This window comes from Poecile atricapillus, chromosome Z (assembly GCF_030490865.1).
Source record: "Poecile atricapillus isolate bPoeAtr1 chromosome Z, bPoeAtr1.hap1, whole genome shotgun sequence".
Taxonomy (NCBI): domain Eukaryota; kingdom Metazoa; phylum Chordata; class Aves; order Passeriformes; family Paridae; genus Poecile; species Poecile atricapillus.
This window is the reverse complement of record NC_081289.1, coordinates 105,377,324-105,399,939: the sequence shown is the minus strand read 5'-3', so window position 1 is coordinate 105,399,939 and position 22,616 is coordinate 105,377,324. Positions and strand designations below refer to the sequence as shown.

The following is a 22,616-nucleotide window of genomic DNA, read 5'->3' as shown; positions in this document are numbered from 1 at the left end:
TTGCCAAACATGTTACACTCCTGTCTTGCAATTTAAGGTTAGTAGTGATAATTACCCATAGTTTTCATGGCAAAAATTATTTTTATATTGAGAAAGATTTTTTGCAGTTAAATATCTGCAATTCTTTCTTTCTTTCTTTCTTTCTTTCTCTTTCTTTCTCTTTCTTTTTCTTTCTTTCTTTCTTTCTTTCTTTCTTTCTTTCTTTCTTTCTTTCTTTCTTTCTTTCTTTCTTTCTTTCTTTCTTTCTTTCTTTCTTTCTTTCTTTCTCTTTCTTTCTTTTCTTTCTTTCTTTTCTTTCTTTCTTTTCTTTCTTTCTTTTCTTTCTTTCTTTTCTTTCTTTTCTTTCCTCTCATTACTTTCAGGGTGAAACAACCAGGCAAACCAGAAATTTGAAACCAAATTAAGCCTGGTTCTTTAGTATTTACTCCTGTTCACTTCAGGCTAGTGTGTCATCCAAATATTCTACTGACTATGGCCACAAAATTCAAAGAAAATGATAGCAAGTTTAAAAATTTTTGCATTGATCAGTTGGCCATAGCATATCTGACACAAGAAGACTGAGTATTTTAAATATTTGTCACTATGACAGGGTTCTGATAATAATAATCAGGGTTATTAAATTGAATTTCCTAATAGCAGCTGCAATCTCCAGTGACATGAATTACACCAAAACATACAAATATGTGTACCTAAACTGTATTTTTCTGATCGAAACATTCATTTGTGATTTGTGTTCCTGTCTCCTCAAATACAAATGCACCACTTTAATAGGAAATAGTGACACTTAATAAAACTGGATCGACACAAGTATGAAATAACCATGTTTTTTTAAAAAAACGTCACTGCAAAAAATTCTGGTAGATGAGAGTTTCAGATATTATTGCATTTTCCTTGAGGATCTGCCTACTGCTTTGAAGAGTATTGCACAGCAGTATCAGTAAAAGGATCAGCAACAAGTTCAAAAATACTATCAAACTAAATCTTAAACCCCCTGACATTTATCACCCAGTCCTAATATATAACTAGATGTATCATCTCCAGTTTTACTTAGCAAAGTGATATGTTTGTATACTTTACAACAAAATGAGCCAGACAGTACCTTTGAGCAGATGAACATGTTTGTGCTTGTCATTTTTATCACTACTTTAATCTCAATCCTCAATAATCCACTTTGGTACTTCTGGAAAATATATTTCAGCTTTCAAAATGCTGATTCACTGACTTTGCCACCTGTTTCAGTACACATGATGCATCCAGTACAGCAAAGCAAATAGAAAAAATATTGACACCTGCAGTGTCCAAGCAAAAATATTCTAAGTATACATACTTAAACCAGAAAATATGGAAATATTTTATTTCCATTATTTTGGGTGTAATTATTACAGCTAGCATCAGGGAGACACTGGCTATCTCCAGCTGATTATGTGCCTGCATGTATATCTGACATGCACAAAGAGAATGTGATTTTTTTAAGAAAACAAGTGTAGTGTCAGCCTTCTGGTCTTTAAAGTCTGTGCTTACGTGCACAAGAATATTAATATTCTGCAATGGAATGACAGATACTCTATAAGTCAACTGAGATGTCTAGTCTGATTACATTTTGGCTTAGAGTAAGGTACAAGCGTCACAGTATGCATGTAGATGTATGATGTGCAGTTCCACTTCTGTACATTTGTGAGCGACTTGACCTGACAAGAACATAAAAGAATGAGGTAAAACTGGTACATCCATTTTCCCCTACATATTTTTAGTTATTACTCCCAGCATTTTGTTACAATATATGTCACCTGAAACTTAGCACTTCATTAATTGGTATCTATAGATGACACACTATGCCAGATCCTCAGCTGGGAATTCAGTAAAACTCTCCCTAATTCCCATATTTAGTTTCCAACAATATTTTTCATATTGACCTGAATGGTAAAACGTTGCTAGAAAAATTTATGATGGAGCTTTTACAAAGTCGAGATTTGACCAATCATTCATTTACCTTCCATGGTTTAAAATTCATTTTCTTATAAAAAGAACTTATAAAAACCCAGATATAATGCATCTCTTCAAGTCCAAGTTAATTTCCATTTTTGTGTGTTTGTGTAACATTTAACATTCTGTTTTTCAGAATTCATGCATTATGATGTCATTATTTCCCCATATAATTTGGGAAGAAGTGCTCACAAATAAGACGAGATTTGAACATTTTGAGGTTTCAACCTTTTTGTACAGCATTGACTCCTGATTCAGTTTTGTTGGCATAAAGCCTGAGTATAATGATGGCTAGAAAAAACAAAAGAAAATGGGATTGAGCTAGACTAATGGAATTTCATGATCAAGAAATATAAGCCACAGCTGGCTTGATTATCTAGGAGATAACATCTTTGTTGGTTAAATGTTTAAATTGTAGGTGGTACATTACAAATAACAGAACTTTATTATTGTTTCATACAATATTGGAGGACAAGATTTATTAATTGAGTTGCTTAACAATGAAGAAAAACTGCAGTTCCATTTACTTAAGTTTTGTCCCTGGAGAAAGGTTAAATTTTCAACATTCTGGATTTTTTTTTTTCAGAGTATTATGATATTACTATTCCTCATTTGTGATTTTCAAAAATAGCTTTATAATGTTTATGAAACTAAATCAGCCAACCTCGACAGACAAATGAGTAAACCAGGGATTTTTTATTCACATCAGTTTTAAGACAACTGGTGTATAACTGTAATGCACAGCTAAGCTGCATTACTTATAAAATTATGTTTAACTGATAAGATTTTCTTAGACTGAAAACTGTGTATTTATGCATATTCAGATCCCATCTTTTCAGGTCATGACAGCTTTTTACTTTTAATGGCAGTCATTATGGACAGCTACTGGAATCAGACTATATAATATATGTAATGATAAATAAATCATAGTAGTTGTGTAGAAAAGTTTCTACAGCTTTCAGAAAAGTAATATTACTGTTAAAAACCTTGACAGATTGAACAGTGCTACTTCTGCAGGCTACCATGATTCAACTTTACTTTTTTTTTTAAGTATTATATTACTTAAGATATTGTAGAGAATTTAAGTAACAGTCAAAATGAAACTTAATGCAATCCAGTTCAACTTATTAATGTTTATATTGTCTTTTCTTGCCCTTAAGAATTAATTTTGTGAACTGAGACTTCTTTAACATGGGCCTGATGAACTGTAACCTGATATCAGGAATTACTAATCAAATCATTGTATTTTATATTACTTATTTAATATATTGTATTTAAAATTACTTATTTGCCTATTATTTTCCACTTCTTACAACACACAGGGAGATAAAATGTTAATTAATAAAATAAAAAGAACTCTTTTAGGACAAAATAAAAGGCAAAAATATGGATATTAATAGGATGTGAGCAGACAATATTTAGCCTTTATTTAAATATGTATTTATGCTATTATTTATTCCCAACTGCAAGCTAATTTCTAACAGCATTAATTTTGTGCTGCTCTTTATGTAAAAACATTCATATACCGGCTTAACTAACTCTATATCCTGACACATTATCCTGGATGATAGTATATCCAAGCTTTGCTAGATAGATATTGAAAAAAAAAAAAATCATACTCCTTTTTCTTTTTTTTCTTTCTTTTTTTTTTTTTTTTAATGTGTAAAGTGTTAAGGAACTGTAGCTGCTTTAAAATGACATTTTAGCTCTCTATATTTCAAAGATTTTTAGAAGTAGATTATAATAATTAACATCAGAGATGAATATATGTGTACACATTATATACAGCCATATCTTACACACGAACACATCATATATATATATGTGTGTGTGTATGTGTCTGTGTATACATGTATACTTGAAAAAGAAAGCTAACTGTATCCATCTGAAAATCAAATATTTATACACACAAATCCCTTAATGTCCCTTAAATTCTAAAAGCATGCTACTTATTTGATATAGCAGTTTAAGGTGGCAAAAATTGTATGTTACTAAGTGAATTGCAAATGGATTTATGAATTCAAGAACTTGCTTCTACTTACTCCTGGGTAGTCCAGAGAGATTTAGTCAAGGATTGAAGTCAAATTGATAAAAAGCTGTCCAAGAATAAAATCTCACTCTCTGCCTCTAAAAGATGTGGATTTAGAGCTTTAAACTTCTAACTGAGATGTTATGTATATTAAATTTTTGTCTACATGATAATACTTTATTTTTTGAATTTGCAGGTTTTGGTCCTTATGTGGAAATTCTGTCTACTTAAACAGGGGAATTAAGATGTAGTAGAGATTTTCTTCACACTGAAAACTAATATTTAGAGAATACTGATTTTTGCCATTGAGTAAGTCGATGGTAGTGAACCTGTTAATTAATAATTAAAAGTGAATAGTTCATTAATTACTCATTAATATTTGAAAATTTTTTGTTGTTGTTGTTGTTGTTGTCATTTGTAGAAAGAAATAACCTTTATTGTATCACCAGTCTCTCCATTTGCTGGGCTATAACAAAATCACGACCTAAACAAAAGGAAGTAATTTCCGATTTCTTTTGCAAGAATGTTAGTTTTATACTCATGCAATAATAATAACGTTGACTGAGTGTATAAACTGTCAAATACTGAAGTTGGCTGAAAAATTTATAATCTGCCTACCAAAGATAAACCAGCTTTATATCTCAAGAAAACACCAAAATAGAAGCCAAAACCTCACAAAAAGGAAATGACACTCTTCAAAACTTATGCCAACAAATTAAAAGGAATTCAGATATTGAACATAAAATTTGGATGGGAAGGTCAACATTTATTCTTATAATTAAATAACTATACATTTATATAATATTATACTAATTACATACTATTCTATATTTATTATATAATAAATATATTTATTGATTATTTTTGTAATTAAATTTGAGTTCATAGAAAAAAAAAATTTGAACAGAAATAAACCTGCTCTCCTAGTAGATTAGAATTCTATAGTAATGCAGCAGATGACAGGTTAAAAAAGGGTGTTAAGAAAGTCAAATTTTTCACAAAGGTATTTTTTGGGAAATGGGGTAATAGGCTCTTCCTTTTTTTGTCACCAGAGACATTTTATCCCACATCTCTCATCTTCCACCTACTACAGGCAGTCACAAAATAACACACAAGACCAGGCTGCCCAAGTTCTGACTGTAAAATTTTTACCTGTTCTGCATTTTGAAGCATCACATTATCATAGTATTCTCTTCTGGAAGGTAATTAGGATTTTTGGAGATCTACTAACATGTAACTGCTTCAAAAATAAGACAACCAAGAATGTTCTATTTCCCAACACTGTTACAAGTTATATCCTCAGTATCACAGACTTACCTGTGGGTGAAAGAGAGGAAATTAAATATAATGCTTTTGTAAACTGTGTTAGTATAGAATGAATTTGTGTAATTTTTAAATGGTTAAATCAAAAATACAAATGTATGATACTCCATGCAAAGATATTATACTCTTACCAAAAAGCAAGTATCTACTCTTAGGTAATGAAGTATAGGTAATTCAGAGGTCAATGTACAGTCTCTAGAAAAAAAACACAATGACAAAACCCCCACACAAACAGTATGTTAGGTTTTTTTCTTACTCAGTATCTGACAATCTACCATAAGAGCTACCAGAGAAATAAGAGATCTGATAGCTGAAATTCCACTTTCAATTCCTATTCCTTTAGTAATTAAGCATTAACAAGTAAGTTGTATTTTACTGAATAGGATACTGTACAAAAGGGCTTGAAATAGGCCACAAATCAATCACAAACCTGCCCTCAGCTGATCATATTATAGGGGCCTTTTACAGCTTGATGTCAGCTCTGAATGTTGATTTCCCAACCATAGCTTGCCAAGAGCTACATGTTCTTCCTCCCTTATTAAGTTACATGAAATTGAAAAGATATAGGTCTGGATTTCAAATCCACTGATCTGTAAAAAAGGTAGGAAGAATTACATTATAGGAAATCTTGGTACTATGGTTTATTATTAAGGTTATCCATTACTTCCAAATATTTCAAATTCTGTCAGACTTACAAGTAGACGGAAAACTTGCATCTTTCAGGCTAATTTCCTCTCTTTTTCTAGCTTGTTTTTGTTTTTTCTTATCTGAGAAATGCCTTTATCAGTTCTAAGATTCATATTAGGATTTTGTTTGTTATAGGTGATGAGTATGTGCCAAGAACATGCCTTTCCCTCCCCTTTTTCTTATTAACCACCACATTTGGCTGATATATAAAACAGAAAAAAATTATCAGGGTACTATTAGGTTATTAGCTAACTCAGAAAGGTCTGCCTGCATTACTTCATGGAAGTACTGGCACTGCTGAGATTTATGGGCTAACATCAGATATAAGAACTGAAATGAGGGAATTTATTTTGCAGTTCATTTCCATCTGTTTTCTTTCAGTGATGAGAAGCCAGAACATTCAATACAGGAAGATAAGAATTTGATCAAAAGTGAGAAGTATAGATTGGTACAGAGAATGCTGAGACTTTTAAGTGGACTTTGGTTATAGTGGTTTAAAACAACTGTACCAGATTCATCATAAATACTGAATGTGTGAGTATATGAAGAAAGTATTTAAGCAGGCTGAAAAAGGGAATGGTAATGAATGACATTCAGAAAGCATAAATTGTGATCTTGGAAAGAACATGTTCTCTGACTGTTGGTTTTTGTTTGTTTGTTTGTTTGTTTGTTATTTTTTTCCCCATAAATATGGATGCTGTGAAATAAAGATAAAACAAAGTCAAACATGTTGCACAAATGAAGAATATTGTCAGTAGTCAACTTTTTGACATGGATGAGATTACTAAGATACTATTTGCTTTTGATTCAATGAGAAGTTAAAAGCTTATTGGTACCAAAACATGAATCAGTTGCAGGTAACATTCAATTTCCATAGTGATTTTGAGGCGGAAAATGTATTCTGATAACTATTTTCATGTTATATGGGATACCCTGTATCTGTAAGATCAGTTCTTACCTGTGGCAGTCACCCAGGAGCATTGCCTTCATGTCTGGTTTGAATTTCTGGTAGTTCAACTGTGAAATTGAGTCCAGACAGTCTGGAATCTGGACTAAAGGCCAGGACATTTGTAACCACATAAGCCAAGACTGCCTCAGCAAGCACAAAGACACAAAAATAATTGTGCCTTTGTCTTTTCTGATCTTAGAAATTGTGAAAAGGTTAGGAAAATTAGTGTAAAAGGCACATAAAAGAGCTTAAGAAATACAGCCAGAAACTGTACTGGGAATATGGTTTCCCTCAAGCAAAATTTTGACATTTAGAAAATTCCTCCTGTTTGTTATTATGTGTGCCCTCCCAGGACAAGGCTCCAGCTGCTTCAGATCCTGGCACTAAGTGGAACAGTACAGCAGTATTCATACTGCCATTCCTGGTATTACAGTTTTGTGTGTCAGAATTCCAAATCAGTCTCAATTTTACCAAGTTTTTCCTGGTTTCTTTGCAAGCCCCAGTCCCACAAAATGATGAATACGTATTAGGGAACTGATTAAAAGTGGCTCACAAAATTCCACTCTAGATGAAAATACAGTCTTTAAGACTACAGTGAAAGGTATGATCAGTCACGTAGATGAATCTGGAAACAAGTTTTTAAGAATTCTGAGAAACATGGACACAGATGCCTTTTCTGGATTTTTTTAGAGAAAAATACCTTGCATGCTCTTACTAAATAAGAACAAAGCCATGGTGGGTTTTGTGCTTTCTCATTTGAGTGTGAAGAATCCTACACATGAGTATGGCCCCTCCAGCATCTCTACCCATAAGTCTAATTTTGTTAATCTTTGCTTCCATGTAAACATATCAGAAACCTTTAAGGACCCAACTATGATCACATAATTAATTTTATGTGACAAATACTCATGTAACAGCAAAAATAAGAGATTTGTTTTTGCAGTTATAAATAGAAGGTGAGCTGGGCTTTTTTGTTTATTTTCCTTTGCTTTATCTGGACATAAGCTGAAATTAGGTTTTTTTTTTGTTGTATGTATATATAATTATGTCTCTAGCACTTGCATTTTGAAAAAGATTAAATGATAAAAGCTTTTCCATATTTCTGCAGGCTAGAAAAATAATCAAGGCTTCTTAGTTATCCAAAAGGCAAAACAATCCCTTGAGGAAACACAGTAAACAATGTAATGACTTGTGAAAGCTATGATTTCAATGGATCGTTTCATTTTTGCCTGAACTGCTCTTTCATGACTACTCTTCCAAGCTTACCAATTTCAAGGTCGACCTTTTGATAAATGTAGACAGCTGGCCTTCTGCATCATATTAGAAACTAGTCTTGTGAGTATATACAGATACTATTATACAGTGATTTCCCTCCAAAATGTACTTTAAAGTTATTGCTGCTATTAGAGGGTGTGAAAAAGGTAATATAGAATGAAATCTGGGTAAGTAAAAAAATATTTTTCAATATATGAAAAAACCCTTATGCCTAAATGTGACCACAGAGCTAGAGGGTAAGTGCAAAAAGCAAAGTCAAACAGAAAAAAAACTTATTGAACTATTCCTTTAAAATAAAAGAATCCTGATTCATCATTTAAAACCAATAGCAAAACCAAACTGTTCTGGTTTATTGTATTTTACATTAGGTATGAGGTACATATAGTTAATGATCAAAGAGCTTTTGCTTCTATTTCTACTGAATATTTGCATCTTAGCAAAATGCAAATGTATGGATGTGTTAAACTTTGCAAGACTGTCAGAATACTTACATTTTAGTAATTCAGAATAGTTTACCACTAATAGATGCACCTTGGAAAACTGTAAAGCATTCACTTTTTAAGGAAATTTAAGATCTTTTCTAGTACCAGATATATTCAGGAGCAATTATTTTTTAAAAAGGAAGAGGTTTCTCTTTTGCCAACTAGTGCTCACTTCAGAATGCAGTACTCTTTTTAGAAATGTAATGAGTCACACATTTAATATTAAAAAAAACCAAAAGGATATTCAGTTAACAAGGTGGTTATTTGTGAGAACACACTGAAGATCTAAAGAGATAAAACAATATCGTAAAAAGGAATAAACAAAACAAAATCACATGCGTTATCCAGAATTCTTACAATGAATGAAGCTACAATGTCTATTTAAACTCCCTTGGTTTATTAATCAAAACATGTTTATAAGATGTCTTTAAGCCTTTCTGTTGTAGTTGACAGCTTGAAATGTATCTTTTCCCATCTTTCAGTTGTGATTTCCCCCCCCCCCCCAGCTTCTCTTTCTCCTAATTGTTTACCTGGCGTCAAGTTACCATGGTTACCGAAGTTTCTCTCAGCCCCAGGGCGAGAGGCCGGATAGAGTAAAGAGAAGACCCTGCTGCCATTTCCCGCTGCTTGAAGTTTCTTTAGCCCAGGAGACCCTTCTTTCCAACACGGAAGTTTGTAACTCTGTTTTTCCTGTCCCAGAATGCCTCTGAGCTATGGTAGCTGGGAGGGCTACCCTTGCCTTCCCTTTCCTTCCCCCCTGTGTTGCCAGGAAACCAAGCCCCCCCTCTCTCCGCCTCTGGCCCTCTGTGGAGAATACTCCTACACCTTTGTAGGCATTTGAAGAAGTTGGTGTTTGTTATTTCTTATCTTGGTGTGTGTAACGTTGATTTGTAGAAAGGTTGTAAGATGTGCTGAGAAAAATAATTGGTTCTTTCTCTGATGTTCCCTCCCTCCGAGAAACCCTGTTAAAAGAAACCCCCCAGACCCCGAATCCTTTGTCTCTCGTCCTTTGGATTCCCCTTCACAGAAATAAACTGTGGAATGCAAACCAGAGAGAGAGTCCCCCCCTGATTTCTTTACTCGCTCTATAGACTTGAATTCTTGAAGAAAATCAGTGAATCCCACAAACATATGCTGGCTCGAACCCAGAGTGAAGAGAAACCTCATCACTGAGCTAGCCGGGCCACACTCAAGAAGATCAGGTCAGGTGACACCCAGAACATGGGGCTGGCCTGTCCCTCAATAAAGGGGACGGAAGAACCACGGAAGGTGAGATTCTGACCACCGCTGGGACGACATCTACCCCAGAAGTGTCTCTTTGCTGTTCTAAGTGGAAGACGTGTTGGGGAGAACAGCAAGAACCCCTAAGCACTGAGGGGCTGCTTTTGGGAGCGAGACAACAGCAGGAGCATTCAGAAAACTGAATTCCCCAAAGGGGGGAAGTGGTGAAGAGGGAGTGGGTGAGAGAAGAGTCCCATCCCAGGTGAAACTTCTGGATGCAGAGCAGTTTGGAGTCGTTGGTGAAATAGCTGCGACAGACAGGTGAGATCACAGAGATGGGTGCAAGACTGTCTGTAGCACAAAGAGGGATTTTTAATCTAGTGATTGGCATTTTGCAAATTGGAGAGAAAACTCATCACTGAGCTAGCCAGGCCACACTTGAGAAGATCGAGTCACTTTTCCATATAAATATTGTTAAAATACATTGAAAGACATGAGAATGGTCCACTGAATATCTTATTAGAAACCTTTTGAGTAAAATGAGCTGGAATCAAAGAAGAAAAACCAAAATTATTTTAAAAAACAGACATATTTTTCCAATTCAATCTCATTCCAAAGTAACCCTGATCTTGTTTGACTTAAGGTACGTTACAATACTTAGGCTCCTGAATTCAAAATTAATATATCCTTGGCTACAGTTCACATTTGGTGGTCTGTTCTTTTTTGCCTGCTTATTTTTGAGCTTAATTAAAAACATCAGTGGTTTTAAAAATGCGGTTAAATTGCAGACATCCTGTTTCAGAATTAAAGACATACAATAACTGCAAACAAAGGGTTCTGCTTGCCAGATGTAAATCTATTATGCCTCTCAACAACAGCAAAAGTGAAGATCCCACTTCATCCCTTCATTCTATATTTAGAAACCAGATGCATTTCAACATGAGGCAGCTTAATCCCTTTTAAAATGTTAGAAGTTGGAATATCAAGGCTGTCTGAAACTTGATTTATCAGTGAGCTCCTGCCACTGTGTTTTTGACAATTTATGCTTTAGAATCAATAGAGACTTTTGATTTCCCATCAGAAAGACATTCATCTTTCTATAGCTCAAAGATCTAATATTAAAGGAAGAATTCAGCTGCTTTATATTTTAAAAAAATGTGCACACCTTTTACTCATCACTCACAAAACAAGTTAACTATAATGCTGAAAAAAATTTGATAGAATCTACTTATACATTTTCTTAGTATTTTTATTCAATTATTGAGATTATTGTAACACTCCCTTATAAAAATTTTGAATTTTCAATTGAATTTTACAGTATTACTGAAATAAACAGCTGTCATCTGAAATGATGCAAAAAGCACAAAGTGTTCTGTATTGTTTCTGTGTTAAAATTCCCACCTTTGTGTTTCCCTTCTTTCAGCTTGCAACACTGGAGATCTCAATTGTGTATATTTTCAAATCAATGCCTGATCAATGTCACCAATTATGTACTTAAAATCCCATCTGCCTTTCAAATTTGTATTAGCTATACATTTAGCATCCTGCTCACACAAGATATTCAGTAATACAGCTATTTTGTTACATTTGCAAAATTTTAAAAGAGATAATTTCAACTTACCAACAACAACAAAAAAAGATGATTAAATGGGAAGAATATTTCTCCGATTGTATTACCCACCATTCTTGGCCCCTATTAAGCAAAATATGCTCTTTCAGTCTTCAGAGTTGTTTTCTTTTTTTAAAAAAATTGAATGTTGCAGTAAAATACTAGCCTAGAAAATATGCAAATGATCTTAACTAAGTCCTTCTCATTTTCTTGGACATTTAGTTTCTCATGGCTTTTTTTTTAATAATTATTTTTCATAAAATTCCCAGGTAATGTACTCAAAATTCTGTTCTGGAATTCAAGTCTTAAAAAGTCTTGAAGATCCCTATTGAACTTTCTGGTTCATTATAATATTTGGAGAAGTAATAATTATTTTTGAATACAATAAATTACCTGTCCTAGACACATTTGTTAATGTAGGCAACAATTAATAATTTGGATTTTACTTTGGATTTTTATTTTGCTTTTTCCTTTAAACCTACTTCCTCAAACAGAATTATTTAAGGCTACATTTCTCTTTGCTTATCTTTCTGTCCCAAAACAAGGGAAATCAGCCTTGTGGCAATGATTTTGTGAAATATACTCACAACAACGTAGAATTACCATAATCTTTTTTTCTGTTCCTTTGCAAGTCATACTATTTATCGATGACCTCTTAATGTTGTGCAAATGGTAGAGGGAGTAATGTATGAGCAAGACATCCTGCAATCCAATTCAGGCAGACAGTAACCTTAGAGTGAATTGATACACAGGTATCTGATAGCAGCACCATTTCTATTCGAGTTAATTCTCTACTGAAGGATTAGAGAATACCTCAGCCAGAAAGTAAGATAAATTCATTACAAACACTCAGTTTCTGACCTCAGAGTGTTTGCAGGTCTAACTTTTGCAATGACTATCACTGCATACCTGCAATTCTGGTGTGTTAAGACACTGGAAAATAAAACACCCAAATCACCTTCTAGAAAAAGTCTGAACTGAGACATATGCATGAATAAATAGGGTACCCTTCATTTTCTTTCTAGACACAGTCATGATGAAACTAATGCACAACTGCACTTCAGTTCTCAAACAGAGAATGAAAGCCATATTAATATGTAGAATAAATGACTGTATAAAATGGAGAAGCTTCCACCCACAAAAACAAACAACTCCATATGCAACTCACCAGAGAACAACAGAAAATGTAATGTTCTTATTAAAACAAACAAAATATCAGTAGTGCTGGTAGTCTAGGAAAGTTCACATACTATGTAAAGACAATGATTTTTTATATCCCAAGATACTGAAGACTGAGCAGTTTAATTTACTGATGACCTTTTACTTTCATTTAACATGGTTCATAAGCTATAATCTACAATTACCAATGTGACACTAGGAAGAGACCACAACAACAGAAAGAACATTAAATAAATTATTTAAATTTTAAAACCTTCATGACACTGTAATTTAGGTCTCTAATATTTAAAACTGAAAAAACTACAAAAACATACAAAGGAGTTGGCATGCCACATTCATGGAAATTTTAAAACCCACAGGTAAAGGCTTTTTGGAGAATAAACTTGTTCATCAATTATTTAACTGTAGAAAATTGCTAGTAGAAATATCTTCGCTCCTACAAATGATAAAAAAAAATATTTTTATTATATATTCTATTGATTCTTAAATGGTGTTATTATCAAAACTAAAATTTGTGTTAATAAACTTACAACAGAATTCTTAATTTTGACTAATAATAACAAAGGAAATCAAGAGGCAGGCAAAAAAAGTCTCCCCAAAAGGGTACTTCCATAAGGGAATTAACAATATTTATAAAAATTTCTATTAATTTCATCCAAATCAGTTCTACCCACTCTACCTCACTATTGATCATAACACCACAAAATTAAAAAAACAACAAAACCACCAAACTAAAAGTACATTATCACTTGTATTTGTACATAAAAGTCCTTCTGATGTAGTTACTTGACCTTTTTCTACTGCTTTAAGCCATTGGGAGGAGGTGAGGAAACAACTCCCTTGAGTGTGATGGAAATCATAAAGTCAAGTACAAAAAGTTTTCTTGAAAGTTCATATGGCCAAAGCTGCACCATCATAGTTTTGTGTGATACTTATACCAGGAGCAATGACAGACATTTATTCAAACATGGACAAGGTTCTTAGTGTGCTGTTTTATTCTTCTCTGTAGAGCTCAGAATTTTGTTGTACCCTCGTTCAAAAATCTACATCAAGATAATTTGTTACAACCTCTCTGGTTATCAGTCAAGGTACTGCAATAGGGAAATTTATTAAGAATGATGAATAGACTTCATTGTTCACTGAAAATCTGAAGAAAATGGAGCAACAAATATATATTTGGGTTATTTTACACTAATTTTTATGACCTAGAACTAGTTTCTCTGTCTGACAAACTCTATATGCAACAGGTGGTAAATGAAAATTATTCTTATGGAAAATATTCCTGTTTAGGATGAAAATAAAAGGGATGTAAGACTGCTAGACAGAAACTGCTGTTATTCATCTGGCCACATGAGCACTGAAATTTATTCAAAATAGCTAAGTAATAGAAATTCATTTCTAATTTCACTTCAAAGTCCAGAGTGGGAGATGTTTGTGATAGAAATTTTAAAAATGTGAATGAAAATGGTATTACATATGCAAAAATGCATTCTGCATAAACAGTACCGTTATCTAGTTGAGCTGTGTATTTCACTTATTCTTTATTATTAAAATTATTACTATATTCTTTATCATTGTCCTATAGATGGATAGAAATAAAAAAGCTGAGACATGTCAAAGTCACTTTTCACCAGAAAGTTCTACTTTATACATTCATCAGCTAAATATGATGAGTTTGATACTTTCTAAAGACATGTGTCAAGAGTGCCTGATGTATTTTCAACTCTTATCTCTTATCTGAAGTGGCTTAGTTCATGGTTTTCCGTATCTTTGAGACACCTAAAGATGTAGATTATAATGTAATATATAAATTCAGTATAATTTCATAAAATTTATGACTATATTTATATTAATTATCTGCCTATATGACACTGAGGGAAATAGTGACTAGGATATTCATTAGAATAACACCATTTATAAAGCTTTGAGATCACGAGTCCGGAGGTCTCCACAAAGTCAGTCTAGTATGGCATTAACATTGAAGTATGAGCAGGATGATGAAAGGGAAAAAAAGTATGCCTTCTATGCCAGAAAGCTGGTCCTTAAGAAGCTAAGGAAAACTATTATAAATGAGATGTCAAAAGAGACATCCCTTGTACAAGTCTCTGAACTTTTGGTCGGGGTGTGGCAGGAAGAATATTTTCTATTTTAATAGCATTCTCCTTTAAAATGGGAAAATTTCATAATTCTCTAAAAATTGGAATTTATGACATGCAGCCTTATTTTGTACTGCAGTGAAATTAGTCATTATTACATGACATAGAAAATGTTGTACTTTTTTTAATTTAGGAAATTTTTCAAAATCTGGTTTTATTCCATCTAGCAATTGGTGCTTTTTGGGTTTTTTTAGCAGAAAATATTTTAAGCTCCTTTACCTTTGGCCCAAACATACAAGAAAAAAATTAAGAAAATCAGATCATCACTTATGATCTATTTCTCCATCCTGCAAAATATTAAAGAAGGCATGATGTTAAATTCTTTGTTACTGCAAAGCAATCTTGGGAGTCAAATTCTATTTTGACTCTCTAAAAGACACAATAATGATTCAAATTTTGGATAAAATTCAGCCATCATCTAAGATTTCAAAAATATATTGTTTAGAACTATCTAAACTCAGGAAAACAAAATGGTTATGTCCAGATTTCTTTTTATTCTATTGACTTTAACAAAAAAGGATAGTAGACATGTTGTAGCAAACTTTATTTTTGAAGTAAATTTTTATTTGATCTTTTTCTCAAGCCTGTTCAAGGTTGCTTGTAAGAGTATTTGCATACTGTAGTTCATCCCCATTTTTTTCAAAACTATTGTTCGTATTTTTTTCCATCCCCATAGCTGTATTTCAGGTAGGAAAAGAGTTCCATGCAATTTCAGCAATGAAGTACCCTTATTACCATTTTTTTAATTTCTGTGAATTTCACCATGGATTTTTCTATTCCAATGATGAAACACATGAAATAGCTAGTTGAAACATTTTGTTATGTTTTGTTTTGTTTGACTGAATTTTGATGACAAGGATAGAATTAGGTTTCTTGAAATAACTATACAAATATTCCTAACTCCTTGTAAATGTTCATAAAAGCACAATGGACTGAAAATATTGAAAATGTTAGTGAATCTTTTATACTATTTATTCCCTCTGTTTAAGAGTAGTTTCTTTCTTTTCTTCCTTTTTTTCTCATTTTACTTCTCACCCCACATCCTTTTGCAATATCAGAATCACACCATATACACATATGAACAGAAGATATAGCAAAACAAAAGCAGGATTCAAATTTTGACATTTATGCAGTAATACTGCTTCAAATTCTACCTTTAATAACGCTGATGTACTCCTGAGAACATCTTAAAATTGTGTACATGCAACATATGCATGTGCAATGCCATATGCAACTTTCCTATGTGCCCAATAGTATGATTAAGGTGTCTAATTCACTTATTAAAAACATCTTCTGTAGAAGAAGTAAAATAAAAGTAAAAAGTAAAAAGCTGCAAAGTGGTATTAGAAAAAAATTGTAATTAATATGCTATTAATAAAAATTGTAATTAATATGCTATTAATATTATATATTAATATATTATTATCCATGGTAATGTTCTCACTGAAAGATATAGTTATTGTAATAGATAAAGTAAAGAAACCAACCAAACAAAATCAAACTGATTTCTTCCTCAGAAACTGCATGGTCCTGGACTTTCACTGGACAGCAGTACGTGATTTGGTTCTTTATGCAGAAATTATGTAGAAGTCCTTATTATTTTTCATTTAAAAGCAAAAGATTGAGATTGTTACTTCTGCCTTTTTCCTAACATACATACATACATTAAATGCAGGTAAGTCATAAAAATATATCATGATGTTAGATGGTTCAACTTAGATTTGCTTTTAGTTTATAAAAACATAAGGATGACTACCAGACTCAATCTTTTTTTGTTCTAGTTTCCTTTTCTTGTATTAAAGCAAAATATCAGCTTTAATGAATTTTATTTGCATACTACTGAAATGAAGGGGGCAGGCTTTTCCTAATTATGCTTTGGTGACATACAATGATAGCTGAAATTAAGTTTTTTAGTTCTTCTGCCGTTTTATTTTAATTGTTAGCATTACATTATGAAGGTTAAACTGCTTATAAAAATTGATGAAAACAGACTTTCTTATTGTGTGAGAAATGCTTTTTTCTTTAACTGTTGACTTGATGTTTTTTCTTTACTGATTTCTAGAATGCATTTATCCATTTTGACTACTTAGTGTGAGTTCTCAAAAAGCGATTAAAGTATACTGTTTTATAAAAAGAAAAACAAATATGGAGTTTGCAGTACCATACTGAATAAACTTCCCTTTAAATATTTTTTGTAACAAAAAGAATATATCGAATATACCCAATGTACCAGTTCAAATATATCAAAGAATATACCAAAAGTATACATGTATTACATAAAGCACAGGATACTCAGTGTAATGGTAAGGTAAAGGTAATGCAAAAGACAAAGAAGTTCCATATATACATCAGAGGAAAAAAAAAGCTGTTCAGGCATTCAAAATTTCAGGCTGCTTTTGAAAAACTGGCAGGGTAAGCTGACAGCATAATTAAAATACATGCGTTTCTTCCTACTTCAGGGAAAGAGAAAGCTGTAAGCCAGTTTTTTTGGCTACTTAACAACTTCTATATTCAATTTTCTTCTGTCATATTTTGATCAATTAATTGTGTGTGAATATGGGGCAGAATAATCACAGCCAAATCCTTATGCAACTTATTTAGCTGTCCAAATATTAAGGCTACTCCAGTGGTATGCTCACTCTTGAGAAAAACTGTACTCTGCATTTTTTCTTGCATGGTTTCAGAAGTTCATTAATTCAAAAGAAGGCCTGTGTTCTTGAATAAAGGCTCATGGTATGGTGATTCATAGTGCAATTAATGTATCTTTTCCAAGGGTATTGGAATGGTGAATTAGGAAGTGTGTACAACTAGCTTGACAGCCCACTGCAGACAAAACCAGAAAATGCTGAGCTCAACAATGACACAACCTTCTCTCCACGTGGTAAAAGGCTCTTTCACAGATCCTGGCTGGGAGATAACACAAGAAAAATTTGCAAATAGAGCAAATCCTCTGCAGTGCCAGACTTCAGCTGACTACTCATCATGTAAATTATTGGCAATGACTGGACAGAAACATATCCTTGATGGTCCTGATTAGGTATTGGTATTTAAATTCCTATCACTATCCCAGGCAAGCATGCTCTGAATGCTGACTGCTTTTTCCCTTCTTTTGGTATGCTTCATTTCACCCTAAAAAGCACTTTACCTTTGTTCTTTTTTACTTTTTGTTTTGTTTATTCTCTTGTGGCTAGATATGCAAAGAGAGAGCACCTCCCCTGAACATTTTTTGTGTCACCTATTCTCACTGGCATAGGAAAACAGCCTAGGATTTCAACCAGACTTTCAGGATCCAGAATTTTACAGCACAGCTCAGTGGTAAAGTATAAAGCTATATAGAAAATAAAAACTTTTTATCTGTTCACTTATGCACTAATTTGTTTGTTTGGGATTTTTGTTTGGTTTTGTGTTTTGTCTTTTTTTTTTTGTTTTGTTTTGCTTTGGTTCGTTTGTTTGTTTGGGTTTTTTGTTGATTGGTTTTTGGGATTTTTTTGGTTTTGTTTGTTTTTTGTGTTTTTTTGGTAGAGAAGAAGCTAAGGAGAATTGTTAATTTAGTTCAATTCCTAGATTAATCTCAGTCACAGATTTGTAGAATACAGGTCCTATTTGATAAGTATGACCTCTGCTTTTTCCTCTAAATAGTTCATAACTCACCTTGTTAAAGTATTTATTTCACTTAGTTATATTGATTACCATATCTCTTCATAATTGCTTTGCCATGATTATTCACTGTTTCACCGATCTTCATGTCATTATTCATTTCATCATAAATTATTTGTGCTTACTTCCATATAATCAACAGAAGTATTGAACAAAGTTGGCCTTAGAGTTTCCTTTGAACTTTTGTGAAAACACCTTTATATAGTAATCATAAATGCATTAGGAGGTCCACTAGCTAGATCTCAATATATATAATCTGGACTGCATTGATATGGTGCTATTATTTAAAATTAAAAATTCATACAACATTAGGCCAAAAGTCAAACTCTATTTATATTAAATCCTTGAATTTTATGTCTGCTAAGCTCAAATAATTAAATTTGGTTTTAAAAAAAATTATTTTTCCATTAAAAATGTTCAACTGCTATTAGTGTTTGGGTTTTTTTTTTACTTAGTTCTTCTTACTTAATTTTTCTATCTAATTTTCCATTATTGGAAGTAAATCTGATGTCAGAGTACCTACTTTAGAAGTTAGCAGGAGTATTCATTAGCTGTGCTTGAGTACTGAGTATCTGAAAACTTCAGGGAATCAACGAACTAGTAATAATTAAAACTTGGAAGAACATTTAATGAGTTACTCCTAGATGTTATCACTTTCCCTAACTTCTAATGGACTGGAATTTATTTTTTTTTTTTGTTATCAAGGAGTTCAACCACATTATCTTTTTGCTTTACAGAGAGAAAGCTGAAACATATTCTCAGTTAGCTGTTTTACTAATCATTCTCTGCTGTTATCATTTTTACTATGTCTTCACATAAAGTACATATTGTAATTTTATTTTTTAGGCTACAGTTTCCTCTCCTCAATCACTTTATCTTTTCCTACTGATTTTTTCACATTGAGTAAACACAAATCTACATGGTTAAAGAACTATTTCAGTGCAACTTCCCACATTTTTGGTAAATTTCCTGCTATTTTTAAACCTTCCATTACCAACAGAAACAGTATAGGTGTATATGTGTATTTAATTAATTTCTTTATTAGTGAAGGATATAATTTTGACTCCCATGTAATCTGTGTAAAAATACTCAGCTTTTTTCTATCTAAAATGCATTCAATTTTTCCTAATTTTGGCATTTTAAGAATCAAGCATATTATTGTATTGGAACCACAATCTGCTTGTCCTAAATGAATAGGTCATTAGGACCTATTAGGAGGTCACAATCACACCCAACCACTTACTTTGGCTGCAAAAAAGAGTTGTTTTTATTCAAAGTAGAGAATGATCTATATTAAAGGCAAACCCACTTTCAGTTATCACACAATTTCTTTTAAAACTCTAATGATGTGTTCATTGCTTCCATAAAATCACTGACAGCACATGTCATACCTTCCTAATAACAGATTTTGTTTTTTCTAATCTGTATGGTTTAGCAATAATTTCTTGTGTGGCTAAATGTTTTTGTTTATAACCATGACTAATATATAATATATATATTATATTATATATAATCATATATTATTATATATGACTAATATATAATATAATGACTAGCTTTGTTCCATCCAAATAAAACTTTCATGTTTCACTTTCACTTTTCACATATATACAACTGCAAATATAATCAGGTTGTGCATGGGAAATTCACAGGAAGGAGTTAAACACAAATTCAATGTAGAAAATGTATTCCTGGTTCCATAGCAAGTACTGAGTTTTTACTCTCACTGAAAAATAAAGAATAAAATATAAGTAAAAACTAATTTAATTAATTTACTGAAGACCGAAGAAATTCTCATCTCACCTCATCTACACCATTCCATAAAATTACATCTGAATGAACCAAAAGGTCTGCCTCTGTGAATTCAACATTTTAAAAGACAGGCAAGCCTGGGAAATCTCTCTCTTGGCTTCCAGCTTTGACGAGGTAACAGGGTGCCAGTGGACCAGTCCAGTTCTGCTGCAGCCCGCGCGGGTGGGCCAGACCCCGGCGGTGGCTGGGCAGGGGATGGAAGGCAACAGGGCTCCGGCTGCTGACATCTTACTGACACCAAGCCCTGTCCCCCTGCTGCTGACCCATGCTGAGCTGGGGTCCCCTGGGCCCTGGGACCACCTCCAGACTGGGCCAGGCCCCCTCCACCGCAGCCCACATAGCCCCAGCAGCTGCTGGGCAGAGAGAGGGCCCCAATGCAGCCTGAAATCCATCACCATGACTGCTTCAGCCACTGCCCAGCAGAAACCATCATGACCATCTGCAGGCCTGAGCGAGATATTAACCTTTTCACTGCACAGAGGAGACCTGCAGACTTCAATCCTCTCTGAAGGGGAAGAGAAGGATAGAAGTGAGGATATGTACAAGTCAAAATGAAGACACCCAGGTCAGTAAAGAAGGAGTCGAGTCCCAGATAGAAGAAGAATGAGGAGATGCCCTAGTATTGGGGTTGAAAGTTTTTTTTAGTGAAGCCATGGAGATGGCCTATGATGCACAGGAATGTCCCCCTTAATTCATGAAGAAGTATAGGGGAATGGAGTGTTCAAACTGTAGATGTGAGCAGAGGTATCCACTGATGAAGCAAAGCAGATGCTGAAAAGGCTGTGATCCCATGAGAAGCTTGAACACAGAAAAAAATAAGAGTAATGAAAACCCTTTACCACCTGGGAAAGAAGAAGACATCTACTCCCAGAGATAAAGATAATTTCAGAAATAGATTAAAAGGACCTTTGCTTTTAAACAGCTCATTCTTAAAATTATACCCTGTAAGTTTACATGACCCATAAACTCAGCTTTGGAAAAGCTGTGAAAATGGGAGGAACTTCACAATTGCAGATTTTTTTCGCGGGCAGCTGCTATTAGTGGAAATGAAAAGCAACAAGAGAACTGTTTCTTGTGGAGAAGTCTCAGTGGCATGACGAGAGAAAACTCCTCTCTCTACAAGAACTGATGAAAGACTATTGTAGAGGTAGTAGCTTGTTTAAAATCCCAGGTTTTGTCTCTTTTGAAAAAAAAGAAGTCAGGTAGGGGGAAGAAAAGTGTTCTGAAAGTTTTATTCCAATTCTTCTTATTCTTTTGGTTCTGTTAATAATATTTTCTTTATACCTTTTAAGTTTTGAGCCTGTTTTACCCTCCTCCTAATTCATATCTCACATGAAATAAATAAATAATTCTAGTAAGTGCACTGGCAATTTTAGCCAGCGCTAAACCTACATTATTTGGTGCATTAGCTGAGAAACGAAAAACTAGGAAACCTAAACCACTAGACAAAATTAGTGGCTCCACTCAGTTCAAACTGAAACCACCACACTAGCCAAACAATCTGATCATGTTACTAACCAATGACAAATCAATAAGACATTCAAATCTGTAACCTGTTGAATACCGTGAACCTGAGGTACACAGAATGAGAAGGTAGACAGTCACAATCTTCTAATTAGGCTACCTGCTGTTTTGAATCTACATGAGTTCAAATGGTACGAGATGAAAGGTGATAAGCATTTCTAATGTGTGCATACAGTACAGAGCAAAGCAAAGGAAATTATAAATCTAAAAAACGCATTTTAACATGGCACAAACAACTTCATAGCACATGAAGAGAGTGTCTTGGAAAGAGCTTTCAAACGTTTCTAGGGAAGACCAATATGAAGATGCTAACTTTGATGATAATACATGTATTATTTAAAATTCTAAGAGCATATATTACTTCAAACTGAGAGACGTCCTTTCAGGATATGTAATTTCCATTGATATCACAACTTCATTCAAAATAGCAGCTCATGCTTATCAAATCTGCACACTAGGTTAAAAAAATAGATTGGAATATTCTTTCTTCACTAGAGTGTTCCTGTCTATCACACATAGAAAATATTCAAGTAAATCATGGAGGTTCAATAACAGAAATTATTTTGGCAGGACGAAATATTCTTAGGATTTATTTTATATATTTCTCAATTAAATACAACAATGGACTACATGAGGGAAATTTGATATATTTGAATGTCTCTAAGTAACCACCACTAATATTGTGGCTGAATTGTTAGGACTAGATTTTGACCTAAGACAAAATATTTCA

General features: G+C 33.3%; 1 protein-coding gene across 1 annotated transcript in view; it reads right to left on the bottom strand.

The window, feature by feature from the left end:
• CNTNAP4 (contactin associated protein family member 4) overlaps positions 1–22,616 on the bottom strand; it is a 202,679-nt gene that overhangs the window by 133,749 nt on the left and 46,314 nt on the right. The gene's annotated exons all lie outside the window — the stretch shown is intronic.